Raw genomic sequence first — 24935 nt, 5'->3', positions numbered from 1 at the left:
TAGTCGAGATCGCGATGAACATAATCATCAAAAGCCCAAACATCTCATTAATGATTGTCTCACGCAGGGCCGGTCCATTGATTTATAATGCCCGGGGCAAGATAATAAGTTAATGCCCTTATTTTGTACCGGATAGTCCCAACAGATTTATAATTTTTTTAAACAAACAAATTTATAATGAAAGAAAATTCATATTAAGACGAACAAAAACCTACACAATCCTGAATGCATGAAGTGTCCTATGGATAAAGTATTAAACTCCTAATGGCACATGTGTAGATAAAATACCTATACAACTTTTTTGAACTGATTCAACAGTCCAAATACAAATAAATTACTATTTTATCGTTACATTTATATATTTATTAATGATGATGATTAACAAAATATATGTATAAATCGATTATTTTTTATGAGCAACAATGTAAATGTAACAATATTTAATCCCTAATATGATCAATTACTTAAAACACTATCTACCTTCCTTTTTAACATATGATGGTAACAAAATCATATTGGATTAATTGTGGCATAATTAATTACACGTATTTTGAATTTATGTATTTAAAAGGAATGGTCATTTAAGAACAAAAGTTTTTAAACACAAAGTTTTCCAAACCAGTAGCTATAGATTAATAAGGGCTCTAATGACACTCTACGGTCAACATCTTCCATGGCAAGCTGCTGTAGTTTTCAGAAAATGAATATGAGTCACCAAGTTTTAAAAAAAAAAATTAATTCAACAACCACATAAAAACTTTAGAAAATATACAATTTCAAAAAGTATTATTTGGATATTATCAATAGTTTAATAAAAATTGAAATTTCAAGTTTGTTTCTAGAAACAACAGCTTAATAAAAAAGTGGATAAGATCTAATAAGGAGGGAGATGAAGATGCTTGTCAAAAACATAAAATTTGTAGACAAAACATATATTATCTTGAAATTACAATGACAATACCTAACCAAGCTAGATTTACTATGAGAATTTCATGAATATTAGCAAACAAAACAAAATTTTACTTGAAATTAGTAGAGTAGAACCAGCCATGATCAAATTTCAACATCTAATTCCATTGTTGACAATGTATTGCACGTTTCTTCCACTAAAGAATAATTCAAGTGCTTGAAATGTATTTGAAGAAAACATTATTTTATATTTCATTATTCACCCTAGATATAATATTATCGAATACATAAATTACCAATTCATAGCCAATCGGCCAAATATTGATAACTACGTAAAAAAGGTAGACGAAGACATTCAAATGAATACTTGCCACCGTTGAGACTTGAGAATGTCGATTTATAGACAACAAGAGAGGAACTCACAAATCAGTAATCACAAAAATTATCCCAAACTCCATCTCTTTCAATTACAGTAAGATTTTCAGAAAGAATGAAATAACCGATAACTTTAATTAGCGACGGAAAACCTTGCGTTTCTTTAAGATTTGAGATCAGCGAGACCTTATTTGAATCGTCTTCCCCATACATCAATCTCCTTAGACGCATCGTCTTCTTCAGCTCTAGTTATTAGGTGTGTTGCTTAGGAGACCGAGAAGTCAAAAGCGTGCCAAATGTGATTTACAATTGCCGCCTTCAGTTTTTTTACTTCTTGGACTGGGGGCGCTGCCCTTTTCATGACAACTTTTCAAGTACTGGACCTTTTAGTGGATCAGCCCAAATGACTACCCATTACAGAACTTTTAAATGTGATGCCCCATAATGAGTTGTTGCCCTGGGCTATGGCCCAGCTCGCCGTGGGCTTGGGCCGGCCCTGGTCCCACGTAAGATGTCGCGAGAAAAATATAAAGAAACTAGTTTATAACCCGTGAGAACCACGGTTATAAAATTAATTAAACTTTCATATTAAAAAATCAAAATTATTAATCAATTATTTTAAATAAATTATTACTTAAAATATATTTTTTTAGTTATATAAAATTATAATCGTTGATTTAAATAAATATGTGAAGTTATATCACCTTATAAACTGTATTAATTTTATTTTATTTTTTAATCTAATGTTATTAATTTAATATAATTAAAGTGAAAAAATTTAAAATTTAAAATTTAAAATTTAAAATTTAAAATGGATAATCAATTATTAATTTAATGTAATCAGAGTGGGATATTTAAAAGTTGAAATTTGAAATAAATAACTAATAGGTTGACAAGTAGAATGATAGGTGTCATATAATATTAATGATGAGTTCTAATATTTTGATATTTGTCGATAGAAGAATAAATTTATTCATTTATTAGAACAGAGAGATCATTCATAAGTACTGAATGAGTATAAAAACAAAAATGACTTATTTTGCAACTATATATATATATATATATATATATATATATATATATATATATATATATATATATATATTAAGGACTAACTGTGTACAAAAATATTAAGGACTAAATGCGTACAAAGTGAGAAATATATTACCCTATTAAGTCATTTTTACCGGCTAACCTGGAGTTGCCGGTCATAATGACTGAATGTGAACAGTTTAACAAATTAAATGGGTAAATGTGGACGAAAAAAAATCAAGTGACCAAATGTGTATAAATCGAAAAATATATTACCCTTTTAATTCATTATCCCAAAAAAAAATTTATCTCATAATGAATTAAAGTCCACTCAATGATTTTTTATTTTTATTTTTTATATTTAGTTTTAATTATTATACATTCTCTTATTATTTGTTGCAAACTTTGATTTGATTTTCGATATTTTGTAGTTACGTTATGTTTTTTACTGTTTATTATTATTATTATTATTATTATTATTATTATTATTATAATTTTTTATTGTCAATTATTATCGTCGTTGTCGTTGTCATCGTCGTCGCTGTAATAATAACTATTATTAGAGGTTATTATTATTATTATTATTATTATTATTATTATTATATTTTTTAATCATAGTAGATTATAGTTTTGAGTCCATGTGGTTTATATATATCTGTAGTTTTAGTGTAACCTTTAAATTTTGCCAGACACTATTTTTTTCATTGCAAAGATGCATCTTGTTACCGATAAAAATTTCTAAGCAAATAAAGTCTGATCAAGACTTCAATGGGTAAATCGTTTTGTGTATGATTATTATTTTTGTTGCTTGTAATTGTAAAATTCATGATATTCACTTCAATCTTTGTGGATGGTTGATTTTCGTTACGGTTATTGTTTAAATTGTCACCAAGACTCAATATGAGCTTGGTAGCCGAACGTGAAAGATGTAGACAAAGATAGAAGTTGTAGAAGATGGATTGGTCGGTTCTTCGACAACGATATAAGAAATAAGGTGTTAGGCTTTCAAAGTATAGGTTACAAAAATCATGTTGTGGAAAATAACTTAACTCTTAAGTTCACATGCAACCTAATTGGAACTATGTTTTCACTATTGAATGCTATAATCTATGAACATCAAAGAACCCTATGGAAACCCTAGTTTAACCGAATTTCATAAGAGGGTTAGGGTTTTGATGCGTGCAAATAGCTACACCTAATTTTATTATTTATAACCTAACTACCTTAACTAACTAATTGCACCTAGGCAGTGTACCTAGTTAAAATTATAGAATAGTTGGGTAAGTCGGGTGTCGATCTCAGGGAACGGTTTTGACTAATTAATTTATCTACTATTAAATTAACTTAATTTTAGAGCAAAGAGGGGGTTTTATCTGATTTTGCAAGACCAGACGAACTTAAATCACAGAATTCAAATAATTAATTAAAAACACTCATGTCTAGTTTCAATCCATTTCTTTATTTATGTTTAGCTAATAATTATGGATTATCAAAGTTGGTCACCAATTATTATGTAATTAGCAATTCAAGTCCAAATTTACTAATCTTTTTACCAATTCATGAACTACCTTGTATGGTCACACATAAGCAAAACACAGAATTAGTTATTAATTATAGGTGAGCTATGCAAGATTTATCTAAGCAAACACAATTATGGTCATAAATTATGTCCTTTAGCACAGCTAAATTAGTTACTTTTATCACTTATCTAAGATTTTGGTCGATCCTAGCTCTAGCAATTCAATGTTCACTAAATCACTAGGTTTCAAGTTCATGTAATTTAATGGTTACTAAGCTACACAGAACATGAACTTAAGCAACTAAGAAACTAAAATAACATGCTAGGTAATGATAATAAAACACAAGCAATTTATCAACTAATCAAATTCGATAGTCATGGAGCTAAAACATAATTCAGAAGCTTCATCTAGCTAGACAAGAGCTGCTAGATTCAGCTACTCATAATAACAAGTAAGCAAAAACAAATCAAATTATCAAACATGTTCATAACTATCAAACTAATTAATTAATTATGAACCTTTACTCCTTTTGATGTTGAAAGCCTTTTCCAGAACTCTTCTTCTGCTCAAAATCGTCTTCAGGTAACCTTCCAATCAGCCAAAAACTCACCAAGTCGTAATGGGCAAGGGAATTTATAGTTTTCTGATTTCCCGAGTTCACGTAGTGAACCATAAGGATTCACGTCGTGAATGCGATCTTTTCGTATTCGACAAGGACTCTTCCACCCGGATGCAAATCTTCTGGAACAATCGATTCACGTCGTGAGCATCAAGTTACTCACGTCGTGAGAACGTCTTTTTTGGTGGAATTTTTTATCCTTCTTCCCTTCAAGTCTCTAAAGTTCCAAATATTGTCAATTCTGGTCCCTTACTTCGAAAATGCCTTACTTTGGCTGCAAATTACAATTTATCCTTATAAGTATCATAATTCTATGCAAATAACCAAAATATTAATAAAAACGTAAATAAATATTGCCTAAAAATGTGTATAAATATGGAAATATCAAAATACCCCACACTTGTTGTTTGCTTGCCCTCAAGCAAATCTAATTATTAAATCAAACCTTCATCACCAATATCACATAGAACACTCCAACTCAAGCTCAGCCATTATGCTAAGACCTAAACGCATGCATTTGTGTCTAAAAATTTTCCTAAGTAACCCCCCTCAATTCTAAATACTCACAATCCTCATAAACACTCGCCTACTTCTTTTGAACAACGCTCATTTTATGCAACCCTCCGAATCCATCCTCAGAAAGCTTTCTAACCTCAAAGTATTTTTGTAAAGCCACCCAAGCATACATAAACTAGAAACTTACAACTTTTAGAAGATACCACAACTTGGAGCTCTTGAATTCTTCTTTTCTTTGATATTTGATCTTTGATTTCTTTGAATTCACCACCTTTTTGTGTAACTTTCGTATCTTCGACTTTTGAGACTTCAGAATTTTTGATCTTTGATCTTCATACTTTGATACTTTTATGCTCCAAAATTCTTCAATTTCTTTACTTTTGGTAATTTCTCTCTCTTTTTTTACATGTACTCACTTATATATATATATATATATATATATATATATATATATATATATCACTCAAAAATCTACATGCTTAAGCAGGGGCGCTTTACTTTAACCCTTATTGGTTAAGGTATTAGTCTACGTGCAATGACTACCTAAGCTTTCCTGGATGCATTTCAGGTTTAGGCTGCTAAACATATTGCATCCCTCAAACTAAGCGAGGTTGTGTTTTTGTCCCATGATTTCACTAGAATAAAGGAGGCCACAAATGCACTATAACGTGTATCGGCTCAACTAAACATTTGAGCTCTTATCAGATCATCCCAATGCAACACTAGCAACTTAAGTTCAAATTATTATTATTAGAGCTAATATTAGATTATTATTTCAAACCTATGAGAATTTTTAAATTCCCTAAGATTTCTAGTAATTTACTTTTTCGACCTCCTACCCCACACTTATTACATACAATGCCCTCATTGTATGCATAAAATAAAATTAAAAGCAATAAAAGGGAGAAAAAGGAACAGACTCCCCTGGGATAGAAGTGGCAAGATCGAACTCCAAACGTGTAGTTGACATGTGCATCTTGAATATGGAACTTCATCTAAATGGAAACTTGGACTTGAACTCGCGAAAGATGTAAGTGAGCTAACAAGCGAAAAGCAATGAATCGAAACTTCAATCTCCCATAAGAATGATGTAAGTCTTCAAAATGTATAGAATAATGTAGGAAAGCATACGCCACTTTGTATAGGAGAGGAAACAGCCAGCATGCGTGTCATAAAAAAGCCCAAATATAGTGAAAATGGGAAACTCACGACGTGAGTGATATTCTCACGACGTGAGGTCGCAGGAATGCGGAATCTGAAATCTATAATAACTCAACTCACGACGTGAATAGTGTATGCTCACGTCGTGAAAACTGGGCGACTGAAAAATGAAACTGCCCATTCTTCTTATTACTTCTGGCATCCCATTCCAATTTCGAAATTGATAAAGACACTTCTGAATGCAGAATTTCTATGATTCCTTGCTAATCTCATCCTCTCTCTCGACTCACCCCACACTTATTTTTAATTGTGGGTCTCGACTCTTAACTCTAGACTTGTAACGACCCTTGACTAGACGATCACGACTCTTGACTCGACTTTACTCCCTTCCCAAGACTCCTTAGCAAGCTGTAATAAAACAACCAAAAGAAAATAAAAGTAACATAATAATAAACCAATAGTTGTTCAACAATCCGTACAAAGTGTTCGAACCAAACAACTAAAACCAAATAAACTAGAAACTAAAAACTAAAATAAATAAAACCAAACTAGCGATCAATCATCTTCCTCTTCATCCCGAGCTCCACTAGTGCCTGCCCCATCTCCTCTTTGGCCTCGATACTCACTCATCCTAGGGCAAATTGGGTAATGATACCCTAAATGAGGAGGCTGGTCCACATGGAAATGTTGCACCAAATTCTCCATTGTACCCCAATCCAATTCACGCTTAACGAAAGTTGATCAAAATAGCCTGTCATATCACCCCCAAAGTTGGGTCCGCTAATGGGTGCTGATTGGCGAACCGGCTGTCCTCTTTCCCCTCATCCTCTCACATTTCTTCTCCTCGACCTTGGTTGTGGTGCGGGTTGATCACCCTGCTGCTCACCACCATCCTCATCATCCGACCCCAAAATACCCCTGTGAGTTCCATAATTTTTGACCACCCGCATGGTCTCCAAATAACCCATAATAAACTCATGTTCATCCATGTAAGTCATGGAACGAGTGATAACGGGAACAAGCAACCCATACGATCGGGCCAAACGGGTAATGAACTGCCCTCCACAAATAGGGCTCCCGGGGCGAGAACTGGCAGCAGAGTCAGCCAGAAAGCGTGCCAAAAAGTAGGGAATGTTGCAACACACTCCCGGCTGCAAAATACACCATAAAAAGAATAAATTCTGCTTTGTCACATTGTCCCCATGCCTTCTGTGATTGATGGAGAAAGTGATAACTCGGTGTAGTACTCGGTGGATAGGAGATCGAATGCTGCTCTCGGGGGACACTCCGGAATTGAATATTCCGGAGGCAATATTATGCCAGAAATCAAACCTAGTGACATCATCTGCATACCCTCTAGCTGCATCCCTCAAAAACATGCCAAACTCGGGAGTCATAGCCTCTTGGGGATTATATATCCCCACCCTCCAAGAAAATTCCATGAGGCTGCATTCCCGATACTCACCCCCGAGACGAAATACCAAAACTTGTTGATAATGGGGGTCTTGGACATTCTCTTGGAATGTAACTGTTGAGAAAAACTCAACACAAAACTCCTTATATACCCGCTCTTGGATGCAAAAAAGGTTGAGCCATCCCGAGCAAGTGAACGAATAACCATTTCCAATAAATATTTTGGTCAGAAACGGGGACAGCCTATCCATGAGTCAAACTTCCCTCAACCGTGTCCAATTGATGGTGGGTGCGACTGCAATCTCCCGGTTGTAAAGCCACCCCAACCGATTTGTCACACCCCCAAACCAAGGATGGCGGAAACGTCCGGGGGTGGAGGACTTCATGTATAGTATCATAACAACAATTGTAATAGTAATTGAAGCAAACACAACCAACATATATATAATTGAAAAAGTGACATCATTGTATGAATTACATGTTTACGAATCAATTACAATATGTTGACAAAATATGAAATAGTAGACGCCTTAGCGCCCCATCCTCAAAAGCACTTGGTTACCTGTTTAATGATTTCCTGAGAATACAAGTTGTTTGAAAAAGTGTCAACACAAAGGTTGGTGAGTTCATAAGCTTTTGTTTGGTATTATTAAAAGCCTTTCGTTTGTAAAAGTAGTATTTGTGTTAGAAAATCCAATATTTTCCTTAGTGTGTAAATGTAGTCTTAAAACCCAAAGACCGAAATGTACAAGTAATTTGTCATATTTATAGTAAAACAATGCAAGTTTAAATCGACATAAACTCGTTAAATTTTAATGAAGTTCCCGTAAATTCCAATGTTTATTAATACTTTATGTGAGTTTATTATAACCATACTATGACCAAGGTTGCCTAAAACGACGTTCTTCAGGCGTCGGAAATGTTATGACATTTGTCACCCCAGACCTATCGGTCTAACTGTTGCATGCAGTTTAGGTGTGGGTTTGTCAAACCCAATATAGATCTATACACAACTATCACGCTCTCCCTCAAGGAGACTCTGGTTACAATACATGACTTAATGGTAATTTGAAGTAAATGTCTCACAAAGTCATTAACGGAATTACGTGTTATGAAAACTTGGTACCGTATGGCCGTACCTTGCTTAATGAAAATATCCTTTGTATAAATGTACCCTTTTTAAATGTATGTGTTATGTAATGTATCATAAACTATACCTATTATAGTTTATCAACCAAGGGTAGTACGTAGTAATGTATGCAAACTATATTCAAAATAGTTTATTAAATGTTTGAATGTATCGGTTGTACTTTGATTATAATAACTTGTTATTCTTTATATTTTATATGTCCAAATCCATTTGTAAACTGATGTGTGTCTAAATATTAAGATAAAATGTCATATATTGCAATAACATATAATCACATAAAGATATACACCTTGCTCAACATGTTACAAGGTGAAATGAAATTGACAGCAACTTTTCGTTGAATACAGTTTCTGTTACTGTTCTTAGAAAATTTATAGAAAAATCATCAAAGCTCTAAATCCAAATCCGCAAATTCTGAGAGTTTGGAATATGAGTCTAGTTTGTTCGTAAATTTTATCATGATTTTTAGTGATCTGTAACAGAGGTGAAAATGTTAATAATCACAGACTGGTCCGGGTTTGCCTCTGAAATGACAGGCCGTTTTGTAAAAATCACCATAAATTGTAGAAAAATCATATGGAGATGTGCAAGTAGCCATTTTAAAGCTAAGAGTTTGAACTACTTGCACCTGGAACAGTTTTGAAAACTAAAATATTTAAGTTGACCAAAACAGTCCGTGATCGAAGTTCAACTTTTCTGATGTAATCTGATAGAAAAAGTTTAATTGTGTTCTTGATGATTTTACTTGTATCCCCCCCTTAAAACTTAAGAAAAACATGTAAATGTAGGGGTATGAACTCACCTTATGTGGTTTCAGTAGATGAAAGTGAGAGAGAGGAAGTATTCAACCCAAGAACACTAAGAAGATGTCTTGATGATTCGAGAATCTAACACCGAATAAGATGGAATTTGTGTAAGATATCAATGATTTGAGTAGAATGGAGTGTAATAATTATATGAATGATGAAGATACTTACTAATTGAAGAAAGAAATCCCTGAAGAAAGCCTTGAAGTTCTTGAAGTTGAGAGAAAAGATGAGAGAATTTTGGAGAGTGTCCTTTGGTTGCTAAGTGTAGAATGAAAGAACTTTATGGAGAATGAGGAGAGAGGATCAATCCTCCAGCTCTTAGAACGTGGGAAGAGCTGGAGATTGGGTGTAAAGGTCCACTAAGGTGACAAGGAGTAGTGGGAAAGAGTGGATGATCATAGAGTGAGGTGGTGGTGGCTTGCTTTTGTCATAAAATAAGGAAAAGCAAATATTCCCTCAATAATTAGTCCAACCACCAATTCTTTTAATACATTTTTATAAAAACCCTAGAGATTTATATATTTTGGGGCCTTAGTTTATAAAATAAAGTTTTGGGTGAAAATCCCACGTTAAAATAATGAAAAACGGAGTTAAAACGAAGTCGTAGTCGAAAAACCGGTAAAAAGGGGCCGTCTGCGAGAGAGATTTGGGAGAGATTTCAAATAGAAAGAGATAGAGTGAAAACGATTTAGAGAGGTTTCGTTTGTGATTAATTTGAGTGTCCGGCTTCACAACGCAAGGTTCGTAAACCCCGTTAAACCGTGTTTTAGTGTCGTACACAATCCCGATGATTGTGGAATAGTGTTTTATCGCTTTGGTTCGTTGTTTAGCACTGTTAAGGCTAAGGAAAATCAAACACATGAACTTTCCAAATGATGATTTCTCATTAAAATAGCGAATTGTATAGTGATTACATAACGTAAACCCTAACATACAAGGGTTATTGGAGTTGACCGGTTTGACTTGTTGACTTTGTTTGACTTTGACTTGACCGAAATTTGACGGTTGTCACACGATTGTTCCATCGGGTCAAGACTTCTCGGGACATCGTTGTTTGGAAATTGTAGAACGGGTGTAAACTCGCCACTCCAATCGGTACTTCCCTTCTAGGAGCCATTTCTGCAATAATAAGCAGCAAACAAAACCAACAAAAACAAACCAAGAGATTAGAATTAAAAGAAACAGCAAAATGTCCAGTCCAGAATTCACGTCGTGAATTCCGAGGAATTCACGTCGTGAGTTCGTCATCGCACCGTGAAACTATCCAATTTTTGTACAAATCGGTCCAATACAATACTTGGGGTTTTATGCTAGATCATTTCTAAGTACATTGTAGGCACATGCAGTAACGATCTCAACATTTAGGGTATCAATTTTTAAGAACTAAAGAAAAGTAAACCCTAACCCCTAAATCTAGCAATTAAAGCAATAATAAACAATGGGAAGAAGATTAATGTACCTATTTTGGAGGATTACGTAATGAAAAGAGGATTAAAGAACGTGTGTCGGCCGAAATCGAACAAGGGGGGACCAGTCGCCTCTTTCACTTCGTGGGAATAAAGAAATGTTTTGGTCAAAGAGGGTTCCGTGTTCTTTAATCTGTGGTCCCGAGTATTTCAGGATTCACGTCGTGAATCCTAAAAGGTTTACATCGTGAATTCAGTCTGGGCTTAAAAATTGGGCCATTCAATATATACCAAAATTGGACTGGACTAAAAATAATGGGCCATTAATTTAATAGAAAATGGGCTAATTATGGATTAATGATATATTGTCTGTTACATCCTGAACTCACGTCGTGAATCGTAATAATTCACGTCGTGAATACTGTAAAATTTTTATTAATTCCAAATTTGTCTATTAACTAGATTCTTAATTATTACTACTTAATTTTTAAGGACCTCACACTCAGTGTTTAATTATGAATATAGTGATTCGGACGATATGATCGATTTCCTAAAAACTAAAAATGCAAAAAGAAAAAGAAAGAAAACGCAAACCAAACTCGGGTTACCTCCCAAGAAGCACTTCTTTTTGAGGAGTCGTGAGCTGGACTCCGTGCCTCCTATGTTGATTCGTCAGAAGAGTCCACCATCAGGATCTTCAGCTCCTTGAAACGCCTCTTGTAAGCTTGCACTCGACGGATATACGCCTTTTTAGAATTCTCCTTTTTAGCCTTGACTTCGTTTCCATCGAGCTTGCGTTTGATCCCTTGAGTCTTCAATTTTTCATCATTTTTAAGCTTCATAATATCCTCCTCCTCCTTCACCACTGGGCTAGTCACCTTTGATGTAACCTCCTCTTCATCACTAGACATGTCATCACTTTCCTTACTCACCCAAGATGTTAGTGTTTTATAAGCAAACACCTCGAATACAAGTGGAACAGAAGCTCTTGGCTTGGTGCACTTGACTTGCTGAATTGTTTTAATTTCTTCTTCCATAAGTTTCTCCAATTCTGCAAGCTCATTGTCATCTTCAATATTGAACACTTCACCTTGAACATCATGTCCTTGGAAACCATCTTATAGTCCAAAAGTTTCTTCTTCATCACCAACCCTCAACGTGAGCTTGGATTCTCGAATATCGATAAGAGCCCTAGCAGTATTTAGTAAAGGGCGACCAAGAATGATGGGGATATTCACATCCTCTTTCATGTCAATCACTACAAAGTCAACTGGGAAAACGAATTTCCTAATTTTTACAAGGATGTCTTCTACTATCCCTCTTGGGTGAGTCACTGAACGGTTTGCCATGTGGATTGTCATCTTCGTAGCCTTCATCTTCTGAATATTTAATTTTTGATAGAATGAAAATGGCATGAAATTTATGATAGCCCCAGAATCGGCTAAAGCATATGTCTTCAAATTATTACCAAACTCACATGGAAGAGTGAGGCGTCCAGGATCTCCCATCTTTTTAGGTATCTCTCCCAATACAACCCTTGAGCTTTGTTCACTTAGAATGACCTTGGAATTCTTCCTTAATTCTTGACAAGTGTCTATTAAGTGTTGGAGGAACTTCGCGTATTCAGGAATTTTCGAAAGCGAATCAATGAAAGGAGTATTAATAGGAATGCCCTTTATTTGTTGAATAAACTCCAGATGTTCCCTTTCCAGTGGGCTAAGATGTGCTCGAGACGGGAATGGCAAAGGCAGTTTATAAGCTGGAACAAATACGATTTTATTATGTTCAGACCGAGCCCACGTCGTGAGCATATCGAGCTCACGACGTGAATCTGGCGTTTCAGCAGCTTCTTTGTTTTTGAGCTTGGACTTCTTTGGCTTCGGTTCAGATGGCTTTGGCTCCACTTCTAATGCTTCCAGGAACTCATAAATCGCCTTTTCTTCAGTATCAATGGCCATGCCGTGAGATTGGGTCTTCTTTTCAGGAATTTGTGGAAACAATCTCTCATTCACCAAAGTTGTAAGTTGGCCAAGTTGGGTTTCAAGGTTATGGATGGAGGCTTGCTGATTCTTCAATGATGCTTGCTGGTCTATCAACATGGCCTGATGATTCTTCATCAAAATTGTTGTTCCTTCATCATTGTCCTTTGATCTTGAAGTGCTGCATCAGCATCATCATGCCTTTTACCAGAAACTTCCATGAAACGAACCAACATGGACTCCAAATCAGTTTTCTTCTCAGCTGGTGGCTGCTCCTTTTGATAGAAACCCCGGCCAGTCTGCCTGAATTTCTCATCCTTCTGTTTCTTGTACTCGTCATATGGCAGCCACTCCTTCTTTGGTTTCCTCCAATCTTCATCATACTTGTCCCCACTTAAATAACAAACTTGAGCTTTTTTATTTCCAAAATCATCCAAATTACAATCTTTTGTCAAATGTGGGCCACTACACCTTTCGCAACCAACTCGAATCGCATGAATTGATTGGTCCATTTGGGTCAATCTCCTATCCATGTTATTAAGCATTGCCATCACAGCAGCCATCTCTTCAGTTTGTGTACCTCCACTGCCTTTTATTCCATCACGCCCTGGGTTGTGATACTCACGAGAGTGCTTTGAAAATTCTTCAATTAGATCCTTGGCCTGATTTGGGTTCTTCTTCGTTAGTGGTCCTTGCGAATCAAGGAGTTGTCTAGTCATGACATTCACCCCATCATAGAATATCGACATCTATTGCTGAATATTGAGGTCATGTTGAGGACAATTCCTTAACAACCCCTTGTAGCGCTCCCATGCCTCGTATAATGACTCCCCCGGATTTTGCTCAAAGTTGGCAATCGCCTTCTTGAGTTTAGAGATTTTGAAGGGTGGGCAAAACTGATCTAGAAATTTCTCATGCAATTGGGCCCATGTGGTGATTGTACCAGATGGAAGTGCCTTCAACCAGTCTTTTGCAACTCCCTTTAAAGTGACTGGTAGCATCCTTAGCAAAGTTGTCTCCCTTGGGATAGTAGGAGTATTAAAATAATCCGCAATATCATTGACCTCGTCTAAATGTTTAAAAGCATCCTCATGATCCTTCCAATAGAATGGAATATCCTTAAGTGTAGTAAGGATATGTCCCTTTAACTCGAATGTAGCATTGGCAGGAATCGTAGGATGTACTAAACCCGGCCCCACATCATCTCGAATGCGTTTCTTGTAGTCCCCCATGGCCATCTCATCAATGTTCGTCATTTCGTTCTCCGGCTCGTTCTCGGGTTCACTCGTATAAAGTCCAAATTATGTTTCTGATTCGTACTCGGACTCGTGTGGATTAGGAAATTGATCGAAGACTTCAAACTTGCTCTTTGAGGCTGAACTCGATTCTCCCGTTTTCTTTCCTGACTTCCTTGAAAAGGCTGATTTCAGTTCTTGTAAAGGCGACTTCTTATTATTCTTTTTGTGCAACGTAGACTCCGGATCTTCAAGCGGTGGCACCAAAGGTGTTTTGGATCCTCTGGTCATCAACTCCTGCAAAACAGACAAAACAAAAACGTAAAACTAAACAAAAACCAAATAAAAATTTCCTACAGACTAACCACCACGACGTGGTAAAGGCTACCACCTCGTGTTGTCGCAGAAAAGAAAAACGAAAAAAACGAGAAAATACTGAACTCACGTCGTGAACTTAAGGTTCACGTCGTGAGCCTAGTACTAAAAAAAACTAATTTGAAAAATAACTTTTTGCAGGTTTTACCCCACAAAAAGGATCGATCAACCTAAAGCAAACAAATCAAACAAATCAAATAAGCCGTTCCCCGGCAACGGCGCCAAAAACTTGATGCGTGCAAATAGCTACACCTAATTTTATTATTTATAACCTAACTACCTTAACTAACTAATTGCACCTAGGTAGTGTACCTAGTCAAAATTATAGAATAGTTGGGTAAGTCGGGTGTCGATCTCAGGGAACGGTTTTGACTAATTAATTTATCTACCATTAAATTAACCTAATTTTAGAGCAAAGAGGGGGTTTTATCTGATTTTGCAAGACCAGACGAACTTAAATCACAAAATTCAAATAATTAATTAAAAACACTCCTGTCTAGTTTGAATTCACTTCTTTATTTATGTTTAGCTAATAATTATGGATTATCAAAGTTGGTCACCAATTATTATGTAATTAGCAATTCAAGTCCAAATTTACTAATCTTTTTACCAATTCATGAACTACCTTGTATGGTCACACATAAGCAAAACACAGAATTAGTTATTAATTATAGGTGAGCTATGTAAGACTTATCTAAGCAAACACAATTATGGTCATAAATTATGTCCTTTAGCACAGCTAAATTAGTTACTTTTATCACTTATCTAAGATTTTGGTCGATCCTAGCTCTTGCAATTCAATGTTCACTAAATCACTAGGTTTCAAGTTCATGTAATTAATGGTTACTAAGCTACACAGAACATGAACTTAAGCAACTAAGAAACTAAAATAACATGCTAGGTAATGATAATCAAACACAAGCAATTTAACAACTAATCAAATTCGATAGTCATTGAGCTAAAACATAATTCAGAAGCTTCATCTAGCTAGACATGAGCTGCTAGATTCAGCTACTCATAATAACAAGTAAGCAAAAACAAATCAAATTATCAAACATGTTCATAACTATCAAACTAATTAATTAATTATGAACCTTTACTCCTTTTGGTGTTGAAAGCCTTTTCCAGAACTCTTCTTCTGCTCAAAATCGTCTTCAGGTAACCTTCCAATCAGCCAAAAACTCCCCAAGTCATAATGGGCAAGGGAATTTATAGTTTTCTGATTTCCCGCGTTCACGTCGTGAACCATAAGGATTCACGTCGTGAATGCGATCTTTTCGTATTCGACAAGGACTCTTCCACCCGGATGCAAATCTTCTGGAACAATCGATTCACGTCGTGAGCATCAAGTTACTCACGTCGTGAGAACGTCTTTTTTGGTGGAATTTTTTTATCCTTCTTCCCTTCGAGCCTCCAAAGTTCCAAATATTGTCAATTCTGGTCCCTTACTTCGAAAATGCCTTACTTTGGCTGCAAATTACAATTTATCCTTATAAGTATCATAATTCTATGCAAATAACCAAAATATTAATAAAAACATAAATAAATATTGCCTAAAAATGTGTATAAATATGGCAATATCAGGTTTACATACCTTTTGATTATTTTTGTAAATAACCAATGTAATCCTTCTTCAAAAGCTCTTGGAAGCAAGCAAAAGAAATCTCGTGCCTCTGATGGTTCGCACCCAAACCCTAGCAACTTAGGAAAATTGGAGAGAGAGGAGAGGGGATGATTTTCAGCTATTCTTTTGAGAGGAGGTGTGGCCGAAAATTAAAGGGTTAAGGTCCTATTTATAGATGCATTAGGAAAGCCTGGAAACCCTAATTTGAATATAATATTATTATTTCAAATTAGGTAATTAGCCAATCTCCTACTTATCTTTAAGGGATATTCTAGAAACCCTAGAATTTGCCTCCAAAATCGTCCACCACCTTGGGCAAGGTTATGGAACCCTTTTGTTCAACTATTGAACAATTATAGCTTAGGTCATTGCACTTTTAATTAATCAAATTAATCCCAAAATTAATTCTAATTAAATTCTGATTAAGTCTTAATTAAATAATAATATTTTTAATTAATATATTATTCTTAAAATATATTAATAAAATCATTTATTGCTATTTATTAATCATATAATAAATCAATAAATCAGTCTCTATCTCCAAAAGTCATCATATTCAATTACTAGGTTTGAGGGCAACCCAAAAAGACTTTGTTAATAGTTCAAGTATATATCAACTTAGTTATTGACTTAGACACCTAATCCAGCAGTCTCCCACTTGGATAAGTCTATAACAACTATTACCAATATAACTTCTAAATTAAATAGAAAAGGTGTTTCCCAAAGCAACTCCAGACTCTGATCTGATCAGACATTTGTCCTAAGATAAGTGATCAAATATTCCTTCGTTCTACAAGATATTATATGGACACGAGACATGGATTAAAATCAATCTTATTGTCCAAAAATTCGTTTCTCGATTTCCCGATTTGTGAAGACCTCATAAGACTTACTAATTGACCACGTCAATTTAGTCATAGCTGGGCCCAACACTATAAGTCAATACCAAATTACCGAGGGGCCCAAAGATATTGCTTTTCCTGTTAGGGCAAAAGGAACGAATAAACTTTGACTCATATGTTTGTATCCTTTACTTTCCAAATTGTAGATGACACTATGTTTTATAACATTAAGTACTAATGCGTTTTCGCAATACCAATGCACAACCGACTTGTAAATTACATATCGTATATATCCATTTTAAGAATATAGGATATTATCGTCTCAGGATTACTCGTGATAGAATCCATGAAGCAATTCTCTGAGCGTGGGTTTATCCAATACTCAAATCTCCATTTTCTAAGTACTCATGAACGTTTCAGCAACACAATTGCTATGTATAATCTCCTTAGACAATCTACAATCTAATTCATGACAGTCTTCATTCACTACTTACTTCCTAAAGTATGATCGATTGTGGAGTTTCGAATAATCAAATTATTCAGGAAGTAAAACATGAAAATCGAAACACATTAATAAATAATTGACAAAGGCAGTAAACAAACTCATAAATACTCTGTATTATTCAATCACCAAAATCAATTACATTTATTTTGTTACAAGTTTCAAACTAATCATCTAACTACTAAAACGAATATCATCTCTCAAACCAGTGCTCCTAGCATGTTGATTATGCTTAACCCTACTCAGAGCCTTCATGAAAGAATCTACAGAATTGTCTTCTGATGACACTCTATTTACTATGAGATGACCTTCTTCAACCCTATGTTTGATATAATGGTACTTTCTGTTGATATGTATGGATTTACTGTGATCTCTCGGTTCTTTGGTCAAAGTGACTGCTTCTTCATTATCGCAGAAAAGTTTCATTGGCTCCCGAATGGTCATAACTACTCTGAGATCGCCGATGAAGTTCTTCAGCCAAGCCACTTCCTTTGATGCTTCACTTGCTGCTACGTACTCTGATTCACAAGTAGAATCAGCCATCGTGTCCTGCTTGGAACTTTTCCAAGTAACAGTTCCACCATTTAATAGGAACACCCTGCCAGATTTAGAAAGAAGGTTGTCTCTATCTGTTTGAAAGCTAGCGTCACTATTCCCACTCACTCTCAATGTATCACTGCCACCAAGGACTAGAACCAAGTCCTTTGTCCTTCGCAGATACTTGAGAATGTTCTTTACTGTTATCTAATGAGCTATGCCAGGATTTCCCTGAAAGCGACTAACCATGCTTAAATCAAAAGACACATCAGGGAGAGTACATTTCATAACGTACATGATCGATCCTACAGCTGAAACATATGGGACTCGACTCATTTCCACTATCTCCTCATTTGTACTAGGGATTTGAGTCTTACTCAACTTGACATTTCTTTGAATATGTAGCTCTCTTTTCTTGGAATTTTCCATACAAAAACGTTTTTGTACCTTATCCAAGTATGTGATGGGTTTTGAGCATAACAACAATCCTATGGTACACATGCAAACCCTAAAGCTTTGGATCTAGTTTTTTTCTAATTGTACATGTAATAATCATCCAAAGCTTATAAACCCTAAATCTAGCATACAAAAATCAAAAATCATAACTAAAACAAAGTTAGGATGTTACCTTTCAATTGTAGCTTGATATTTGACCTTTGAGAGCTTTAGTATCACAAGTGTAATACCTCTAATCGATCACAAACACCAAAAGCAAGTTGGAAGAATATGAGAGAGAGAGAGAGAGAGGAGGAGGCTCAAAATCGGCTCTAAGATCCTTCTAGGGTTTCTCGCTGAAGAATTAGGGTTTCAGTCAAATACCTAATCTGGTTGCTTAAGCCTTAAGCAGCTCATAGGATCCTTCCAGAACACCCTATGGACGAATTCTATCTGGGCTTTCACAAGAATTTCGTCCATCCCTTAACTTAGGGATCCATAGCCTATTTTGCAACTATCTTATAATTACAATATCAGTCCCCTGAATGTAATTAATCTCTTTTGACCACAAAATTAATTCTAAATTAATTCTTCACCAATATCAATTAAATAATATGATTTCTATATTAATATATTATTCCTATAATATATTAATAAATCATAATTAACCACTTTCTCCATAATTCATCCAGTCAAGTTGCTATGGTGAAGGCAACCCAAAAGGACCGTGCTACTATCGGGTCAAGTACATACCAAATATAGCTATGGGCTTAGACACCTAATCCAACAGTCTCCCACTTGGATAAGTCTAATAACTATAAATGCAAGTACGACTTCAAAATCCGATTAGCAATCGTAGCTCTCAAAAGCTGTTGTCGAATTCTGACACGTCCTAGAGATAAGGGATCATGTAGTCCTCCATTCTCAAGATATCATGCGGAAAAATACATGGAACATAGTCATACTTATTGTCTAGCAATTTGTTTCCTGATTTTTGATTTGTCTGACATAGAACTTAATTGAACACATCAACTTAGTCCTGATCGGGCCCGACACATAAGTCAAAACAAAATCATCGAGGGGCCCAAGATATCGCTTTTAATCCTCTTAGGATAAAAGGAACAAATAAACTTTGACTTATATGCTTGTACAATTTACTCATTAAGTCGTACACAACAATACGTTTTATAACATCAAGTTACTGATGCGTTTATGCATTATCAATGCACAACCAACTTGCAAACAACAACTCATATATTTCGGCTTAAAGACTATACGATATTATCGTCTCACAATCACTCGTGATTAATTCCATGAAGTGATTCATGTGAGCGTGGGTTTAATCCAATAGTCAAATCTTATTTCAGAAGCACTCATGAATGTTGCAGCAAACATTTGCTATGCCTAAACGCTTTAGACAATCTACAAGCCAATTCATGAAAGTCTTGATTTATACTTACTTACAACGTATGATCGACTGTGGACGGTTCGAATAATCATATTATTATGGAAGTCAAAACATGCAAAATGAAACAATAGTAAACAATTGACATAAGACAGTAACATTACTTATAAATAAAAATCCTTTATTTAATCATCAAATGTCAATTACATTTTATCTATTACAAGTTTCTAAAAGTTATCTAATCACTAAAACTAATATCGTCCTTCAGCCCAATACTCATAGCATGCTGCAAGTGCTTAACCCTACTCAGTCCCTTCCTAAGGGGATCTGTTGGGTTATCCTCTGACGATACCCTCTGCACTACGAGGAGTCCCTCTTCTACTCGATGTCCGATGAAGTGGTATTTTCTGTCGATGTGCCTGGATCTGCCATGATCCCTCGGTACCTTGGTTAAGGCGACCGCACCTTCGTTATCATAGAAAATCTCCATAGGCTCCTTTACGGCAGGTACAACTCCAAGGTCTCCGATGAAGTTCTTTAGCCAGATCACCTCCTTCGACGCTTCGCTCGTTGCTATGTACTCTGATTCGCACGTTGAATCGGCTATGGTCTCCTGCTTGGAACTTTTCCAAGTCACTACTCCTCCATTCAGGGTAAAGACCCAGCCCGACTGAGAGCGGAAATTATCTCGGTCGGTCTGAAAACTGGCGTCACTATACCCTCGCACTCTCAAGTCATCACTCCCACCAAGGATAATAAACCAGTCCTTAGTCCTCCGTAGGTACTTAAGAATGTTCTTTACTGCAGTCCAATGTGCTCTACCAGGATTCCCTTGATATCTGTTGACCATGCTCAAAGCGAAGGCCACATCAGGGCGAGTACACGTCATAGCATACATGATCGAGCCAACAGCGGAAACATAAGGTACTAGACTCATTTATGCTATCTCAGCATCGGTACTCGGACTCTGAGTCTTACTCAATTTGGTATTGCTTTGGATTGGTAACTCCCCTTTCTTGGAATTCTCCATGTTGAAATGTTTCAACACTTTATCCAAGTAAGTACTTTGACTAAGTCCTATTAGTCTCTTACTCCTGTTTCTCAATATCCTTATCCCCAGAATATAAGCAGCTTCTCCGAGGTCCTTCATAGCGAAGCACTTCCCAAGCCAGGATTTGACCTCCTGCTAGGTTGGGACGTTGTTTCCTATGAGTAGTATGTCATCCACATACAAAACAAGAAAACTAAATATAGTCCTGATGTGTGTAAAATGCAGTAGTTTAATCCTAATACTTCAAACACAAATAAACACATGAAAGGCAGTGTACCTATCGTTAGCAATATAGTTCAAGCAAGCAGGGTATCAAACACAGGAATGGTAACAACTAAATTAAATACTAAAATTACCTAATTAAAACAAATAATAAAAAGAAGGGGTTTTCTCTAGTTTTGCAAGACTAGAAACTTAACAATTAACTAATACTTTAAAAAAACAACTAGCAGCTAAGGAAATTGAAGATAACTAGATTCAATAATAAAAGAGACTTCTGTTTAGGTTCGACTCACTTGTTTCTATAGTTGATTTTATGGCAGGTGCAATGGATTATTTTGTCATTGGCTACCGATAAATATGATTAGGCTCATGTTCACTATTACTAATCCTTAGAAAACTAATTAATTTAAACAGCGGCCAATTGGTTAAACTAATGAATTTCCTAGTATTTTGATTCAGGTTAAGCAAGACTTGTAGTTTAGCTATTTAAATGACTAATTTAATCAACATCTTGTATGGTTGTTCATCACACAAGCTTACACATTAACTTACCTGTTTTCTATTAATCCTAGTTTCATATTCACTAATACTAGGGATATAATGTTGTTTTCGCATAAATCATATGAAGCAAGTAATTAAGAGGATGTTCATGCAACTTAATAGACTTGGTAATTAACAGAAAAACAGTTATTGTTAACACATAAGGATCGATTACAAGCTTAGCAAAATAGTTTTCACCAAATCAAATAATCCACACCATAAAATCAAACTGTATTAATAAGCTAATCTACCCTAAACAAAAGTTACGAGTTTTAGCTCATAATTACAGCAAATAATAACTAAAAAATGAAATCTAGAAATAAAAACATGCTTTTGTTCAATAGATTAATAAGAAGAGAGTATATGTTGCCTTTAATCACTTTCGAATTGAACTCTAGGGTAAACTCTTTGAACTCCAGAGCTTCAATAACCCTTCAATCGTAGCTGAGTCACCAAGGTATCCAGAAGAGGGCTTTGTTTCGGGCTATTATGTCTTATTTATAATTTTCTGAAAACAGGGGTGACTCGTCGATTCCAGTGACCGACTCGACGAGTCCATCACTAAGAATCCGTGTACGACAAGTCTTTAGTTGTTCGCGAAGATTCGTGTCTACTCGGCGAGTAGATGGCCAACTCGCCGAGTTCTTCATTCTTTTAGCCTCATTTTCTTCTTTGTTTGTTCCTCGAGCTTCCGTTTGCTATTCCCGATTCCTTTTTAACTCGAGCATGTCTTTTTAGGCTGCAAATATCAAAATACCCCACACTTGACTTTTGAATTAGCCAAAAAGTATTAAGATTTTATATGAATTATATGATCAAATATGCACATATCAAAATACCCCACACTTGACTTTTGCTTGCCCCCAAGCAAAACTGAATTTTAACACACTAATACCACATAAAACCATCCTAATCAAACCCAGCCATTATGCCAAGACCGCAACGCATGCATTTGTGTCTAAAATTTTTCCTAAGGACCCCCCTGAATTCTAAATACTTACAATCCTCATAAACACTCACCCACTTCTTTTGAACAACGCTCATTTTATGTATCCCTCCGAATCCATCCGCAGAAAACTCTCTTAACCTCAAGGTATTTTTGGTTAAGCTACCTTTTATTCAATCATCAAAATTTCAATTACAATTTAGCTATTACAAGTTTCTAATTTATCTAATTACTAAAGCTATTACAAGTTTCTAATTTATCTAATTACAATTTAGCTATTACAAAAAACTTCTATGTGCTCCTTTATGGATGGCATAACTCCAAGGTCTCCGATGAAGTTCTTCAACCATATCGCCTCTTTCGATGCTTTGGTTGCTGCAACGTACTCTGATTCGCACGTTGAATCATCCACAATCTCTTGCTTTGAACTTTTCCAAGTTATTGCTCCTCCATTCAGGGTAAACACCCAGCCCGACTGAGAGCGGAAATTGTCTCTGTTAGTCTGAAACCCGACGTCACAATACCCTAATATTATAAAGTCATCACTCCCACCGAGGGTAAGGATCCAATCCTTAGTCCTCCGCAGGTACTTAAGAATGTTCTTAACTGTAGTCCAGTGAGCTCTACCAGGATTCCCTTGATATCTACTGACCATGCTCAAAGCAAAGGCCACATCAGGGCGAGTACAAGTCATAGCATACATGATTGAGCCAACTGCGGAAGAATATGGTATCTGACTCATCTCTGCTATCTCAGCTTCTGTACTCGGACTCTGAGTCTTACTCAGTTTGGTATTGCTCTGGATAGGCAAGTCACCTTTCTTGGAGTTCTCCATGCTGAAACACTTTAGCACCTTGTCCAAGTAGGTACTTTGACTAAGTCCTATTAATCTCTTACTCCTGTCTCTCAAAATCCTTATCCCTAGGATATAGGTAGCTTCTCCAAGGTCCTTCATAGCAAAACACTTTCCAAGCCAGGACTTAACCTCCTGCAAGGTCGGGATGTCATTTCCTATGAGTAGTATGTCATCCACATACAACACGAGAAAGCTAACTATGCTCCCACTAGCCTTGACATACACACATGACTCATCCTCGCTTCTCGAAAATCCAAACTCTTTGAATTTCTCATCGAAACAAAGATTCCAACTGCGAGATGCTTGTTTCAATCCATATATGGATCTCTCAAGCTTACACACTCTATTAGGGTATCTTGCATTGACAAAACCCTCTGGCTGACTCATGTAAACATCTTCAGCCAACTTTCCATTAAGGAAAGCGGTTTTGACATCCATCTGCCATATTTCATAGTCATGAAATGCAGTTATGGCCAACATAACCCTTATAGATTTGATCTTCGCTACTGGTGAGAAGGTCTCATCATAGTTAACTCCCTGAGTTTGAGTAAAGCCCTTTGCAACCAGTCGCGCCTTATATGTGTGTATTTTTCCATCCATGTCGGTCTTCTTCTTAAAGATCCATTTGCACCCGACTGTCTTTCGGCCCGATTCATTGTCAACTGTGACATCCCCATTTTCACGGCTAGAAAAGACCGATTTTGTTTATGCTTTACAAAAATCAGAGTACATCTTTTAATAAAAATGTTGCGGAATTTATTCCCAGAAAACATGATAAATACGTTATCAAAGCATTTCCAAAGAAATGTATTTTTATCCATTTTAAAACATTTGGGATGTAATCGTCAATACAGAAACATAAGCATAAACAAAACTTACATTCATTATCACTAGTGATTTATATCTCCTTAATCTCTCAGTGTAATGTAACTTCATATCGACACATGTGATACAAATAAGCTTGAGTGGGTCAGGTTGGGAAACCTGGTGAGTACATAGGGTTTTCAACCCACAATAATATAATTATTATGTTTAAACATCAAACAGTCAACCCAATTACCCATCCCATTATCTTCTTTAATCTTAAGGATCTACCCTAAGAATTAGCTATTCCTCGTTCATTCTTTCCTAAGGATCATCCTAAGGAATCCGCACGAAATCCATCGTTGCCAGGGTTTACTCGACAGACACTAAGTCGCATAGTCGCCAGGGTTTATACAACAGGCACTAAGTCGCATAGTCGCCAGGGTTTAGGCACTAAGTCTCATAGTCGTCAGGGTTATCTCGTTTATCGACAGTATCGTTTCCGAGAATCCACTCGCAATACATGTCAATGGGTTTTTAGAGTACAACTGGTGAATACACAGTTCAAATACACCTACAGGTCGCGAGCCTGCTAGTGTTCCACTGGACTGTCTAGAATAGTCTGTGGTTGTCATCCATACTCTGCTGAATGACGGGGCCAACACATGGGTA

At 35.9% G+C, this 24935-nt stretch overlaps 1 non-coding gene across 1 annotated transcript; it reads left to right on the top strand.

Moving 5' to 3' along the window:
- The first annotated feature begins 13654 nt into the window (after positions 1–13654).
- LOC145141579 (small nucleolar RNA R71) lies at positions 13655–13761 on the top strand. Its single transcript, XR_013722773.1, has one exon. It is a non-coding gene; the product is annotated as a small nucleolar RNA R71 (small nucleolar RNA).
- The last annotated feature ends 11174 nt before the right edge of the window (positions 13762–24935 follow it).

Source organism: Lactuca virosa, chromosome 9 (genome assembly GCF_052849685.1).
Source record: "Lactuca virosa cultivar CGN04683 chromosome 9, Lactuca_virosa_CGN04683_v6, whole genome shotgun sequence".
Lineage (NCBI taxonomy): Eukaryota > Viridiplantae > Streptophyta > Magnoliopsida > Asterales > Asteraceae > Lactuca > Lactuca virosa.
The sequence above is the reverse complement of the archived record's forward strand: the minus strand, read 5'-3'. Positions and strand labels throughout refer to the sequence as shown.